The 4,577-nt window shown below is 45.5% G+C and overlaps 1 long non-coding RNA gene across 1 annotated transcript; it reads right to left on the minus strand.

The window, feature by feature from the left end:
- Positions 1-234: 234 nt before the first annotated feature.
- Positions 235-3,501, minus strand: LOC140422723 (uncharacterized). The gene is made up of 2 exons (XR_011947565.1): positions 3,390-3,501; positions 235-2,271 (listed from the first exon to the last, which is right to left on the minus strand). It is a non-coding gene; the product is annotated as an uncharacterized lncRNA (long non-coding RNA).
- Positions 3,502-4,577: the final 1,076 nt, after the last annotated feature.

Below are 4,577 nucleotides of genomic sequence, written 5' to 3' on the forward strand. Positions count from 1 at the left end.
TGGTAGTTTTAAAATCTCCGTAAATGCATATGGTCCCGTCCTGCTTCATTACAGGCACAATAGAGGCTGCACAGCCACGAGCGGTGATGAGTTGACTTGTAGTTAATTAATACACTAATCTTCAATTAACACATTTGGTTAATATAAGATCCGATGGTTCAAAAAGACAACTTGTGGGAAACAATATCTTTCTTTCTTACTAATTCAGCAATGAGCCTTATTCTTGACACAGACTTTGACAGAATATGATGTCATGCAGTTTATTAAAATTAGGAAATATTCTTAGTTCAAATAATGTCTGGTGGCTCTGCTGTTTCTAGGAACATTTAGGGACAATGTTATTTTTAAAAATACATTCATCTATGTTAGCTTCCTTGACCTTGTTATTTATGACAGCGAATACGTTATTAAAGTGATTGATTTTTAAAACTAAAATTGATTACCGAAGACCTACAGCCAGTTTGCTAAATTACAACGGTGATTACACTTCATTGGCTGTGAAACATTTTAGGACGTCCTGTGCAAAATTTTAAATTGTCCAGGAATTAGATATATTACACTCAATTCCTTCGTCAAGATGATTAATAAAAATTCAATCTTCAATTTCTGTGATACCCATATATTTGACACCATTTTGAAAACTCTTGTGAAAATCCAAACACAGTGTCCTGAATGATTTGATTCAAAACACAGCGAGTTGTTGTGATTTGGAATGTGTGCCTGAAAACAGCGCAAGAAGCAGTTTCAACTGTTGTCTTTCAAAAGGGAACTGGACAGATTCTTGAAAGGACAGGAAAATTGCAGGGTGATGGTTTTAATTGGATAGCTCGGCCAAAGTATGAGCCGGTTGGGCAGAATGGCCTCCTGTGCACTCTGAGCTTCGTGTGCATTTAAACCGAGTGGTAATGAGCTGGGACCCATTTCCTATGAGGCCGGGAGAAGCCTAGATGACAGGATGGTTATAAATGGAATTTGGATCAATACTTTAGGGAAATAAACTTGCAGGGATATAGGGATAGAATGGGGAAATAGAACTGACTGGTTTGCTCTGCACAGAGCCAGCATGGCCTGGTTCCGAGCGGCTCCATTCTCTGCCCTCATAAACCTACATACTAAAGAGAGAAATTTAATCAGCTCCAGTCTCTCCAATTGAAAGCAGAAACGCATCTGAATCCACCCATTGTCATCACTTGTGAACTCACTGGTGTGTCAGCAGGTGGTGTGAGTGAATGAATCCCTTCCCACACTCAGTACAGGTGAACAGGCTCTCCCCGGTGTGAACTCGCCCGGACGGCATTTTAAATCTCTTTGCGCAGTGAGAGCAGCTAAACGGTTTGTTCTCGGTGTGAATACGCTGGTGGACCCTCAGAACTGCAGCATTTTTGAAGCCCTTCCCACATTCCGAGCATTTAAAGGGTCTTTCATTAGTGTGAGTGACCTGGTGTACAAGCAGGCTGGATGACTGAGTGAATCACTGCTTACACATGGAGCAGGTGAATGGCCCCTCCCCAGTGTGAACTTGCTGGTGTCCGCAGGGCCGGTGCATCACTGAATCTCTTCCCACACTCAGAGCAGACGGATGGCCTCCCCCAGTGTGTACCCGCTGATGTGTCACTAAGTTGGAAGAATTCCTAAATCTCTTCCCACAACTGGAGCAGGTGAATGGCCTCTCACCGGTGTGAACTCGCTTGTGTATCTGTAGATAAGTTGGATGAATGACTGATCCCTTCCCACATTCAAGACGGGTGAACGGCCTTTCCCCAGTGTGACTGCGGCAAAGAATCTCCAGCTTAGATGGGGCTGTGAATCCCTTCCCACATAGAGAGCAAGTGAACGGCCTCTCTCCGGTGTGAATGTGATGATGCGTTTCCAGCACAGATGGAGATCTGAAACCCTTCCCAGCCACCATATTTGCACGGTTTCTTCATTTGTGACTCTGCAGGTTGGACAATCAGTTCAAACGTCATCCACACACAGAACACATGTACGGTCTCTCCCCGCAGTGAAGGATGTGATAAATTTCTTCTTTTTAATTAGTTAAAGCTCTTTCCACAGTCAGTGCACTGGAACACTCTCACTCAGGTGTGTGTGTCTTGGTGCTTTTCCAATCACACTGATTATTAAAATCTTTTGAAGCAGACAGAACAGAAAACATTTCTCCTTCCAGCTTCAAAGGCCGATGATATTCCGGTCTCCAGGAAACGAGTGAATCTATCAGATCGAGACATGACATTTGAGATTTCTGCCTGTAATTCCTCCTCTTCTAATATCCTGGAAAAATAATATACAAAAGTTATCACTTTCAGTACAGGATAGAGATTCAGAACAGACAATTCTAGTTTCTCTGGAACATTCTTTCCCCTCTCATTCCGCAAAAGCTGTAAACCTCCATGCCACACACTCCGCCTCCATTCTCACTCAGCTGTATCTAATATTCACCCTCCCAATTCTCCAGAAGGTGCTGATTCAGGCTGATTGACAGATCCATGCTCACTGCTTCCTGACCTGGACACAGAAACATGAAAATTTAAATGCAGGCTGCCAGACAGATATATGTCTATATTACTGGACTAAAAATCATAGAATCTACCGTGCAGAAGGAGGCCATTCAGCCCACCGAGTCTGCACCGGCCCTTACAAAGAGCACCCTACACGAGCCCACATCTCTACCCTATCCCTGTAACTGTCACCCAGTAACCCCCACTTAATCTTCTTGGACACTAAGGGCAATTTAGCATGGCCAATCCACCTAACCCACGCGGCAGTACGGTATCACAGTAATTAGCACAATTGCTTCACAGCTCCAGGATCCTAGGTTTGATTCCCGGCTTGGGTCACTGTCTGTGCAGAGTCTGCAAGTTCTCCCCATGTCTGCGTGGGTTTCTTCCGTGTGCTCCGGTTTCCTCCCACAGTCCAAAGATGTGCAGGTTAGGTGGATTGGCCATGATAAATTGCCCTTCGTGTCCAAAAAGGGTTGATGCGGTTACTGGGTTACAGGGATAGGGTGGAGGAGTGGGCTTAGGTAGGGTGCCCTTTCCAAGGGCCGGTGCAGACTCGATAGGCCGAATGGCCTCCTTCTGCACTGTAAATTCTATGATTATACATCTTTGGACTGTGGAAGGAAACCGGAGCACGCAGAGGAAACCCTCGCAGACACAGGGAGAACGTGCAGACTCCGCACAGACAGCAACCCAAGCTGGGAATCGAACCTGGGACCCTGTAGCTGTGAAACAACTGTGCTAACCAGTATGCTACCAGGTTGCCCCTAAAAATGTATTTAACATCCAGACTTGATTCCCTTTCTTTTCCTTCAATTGCTGCAAATCACCAATTGAAGGTCAGAATAAAAAAATGAACGGAAAGGGGGGGAAATAAAATCTTTTACTTACAGATGTTGGAGACAGAAGGAGGTTTCAGTCTGTGTGAAGGTCAATCGTTCGTTCAGACAAAGCCCGCGCTCTGATTGGTTAAACGACCAGAGTCCTTCCGGTCCTCCAATATTTTCCATTGGTTGCCGGCTGCCTGAAAACAATGGGCAACGATGTCACGTGGCGCTGGAAGAATTTATGACTCATGGAACGCGGACAATTTGGCCAATGGGATTAGCACTATCCTGCACATGCGCAGCCGCCCCTCTTCCTTGGACCATGTGGCGGATTGAGCGGTTTACCTAGCGCGGGGCATTGTGGGAGGTCCGGTCGCCATTGCTCACCCGGAGCCTAGTCTCCTGGGATTGGAATGAAAAGCGTCACTCTGACACAACGTACATATGGGTAGTCACCGTATTTGATTGTGACGCCCCCCTCAGCAAAACAGTTTCTTAACTTCAGGTGTAAAGATTTAGATATCTAGATGACATATTGGGAAGGGCAATGGGTGAATGTGAAACTGAACCCCAGAGTCAGCACCTTTAGGGGAGGAGAACTGGGGAAAAGCAAGTTAACATAGTGGGATGAATTAGTGTCACAATCAATAGGGAGCGTGTGGGTGACAGAGATTTATTGGTTAAGAGGGAGACGGTTTCTGCTGTTGTTGCTGCTGTTCAGGACCAAACCTTATTCATTTGAAAGGTTGGGGCTCATTTTTGCTGATGTTAGAGACCACTGTAACTGGGCTGTAAAGGGTCTTTGCTAGGTTATCAGTTTATCTTTAGGAACTGCTGTTTGTGATCTCTCCTCATTCATTCAGGGACACTCAGCTGAAATTATTTTACAAAACAGTTCACGTTCAGCATCGCACCCAAACAAATCCCAGGTGTGGATTTGACAATTCCAAGCCTGAAATGTTTCATTGATTGAAATGACATGGAGTAGATGTTGAAGAAACAGGCCATTTGGGCCACCTGGTCTGTTATGGCTTTGATGCTTCACACATGGTTCCTCCGAGTCTTATTCACCTTCACTGTCAGTCAGGGCTCAGTGGGTTACACTCCTACCTCTGAATTCCAAGGTTCTGGGCTCATGCCCCCATTCAGGACTGGAGAACTACACTCAGGGCTGACACTGCAGTGCAATAATGAGGTAGTGCTGCTGTGTTGGTGTTACCGTCTTTCAGATGAGATGTTAGTGAGGCCCAGT

The sequence above is a fragment of the Scyliorhinus torazame genome, chromosome 5 (genome assembly GCF_047496885.1).
Source record: "Scyliorhinus torazame isolate Kashiwa2021f chromosome 5, sScyTor2.1, whole genome shotgun sequence".
In the NCBI taxonomy this organism is placed as follows: domain Eukaryota; kingdom Metazoa; phylum Chordata; class Chondrichthyes; order Carcharhiniformes; family Scyliorhinidae; genus Scyliorhinus; species Scyliorhinus torazame.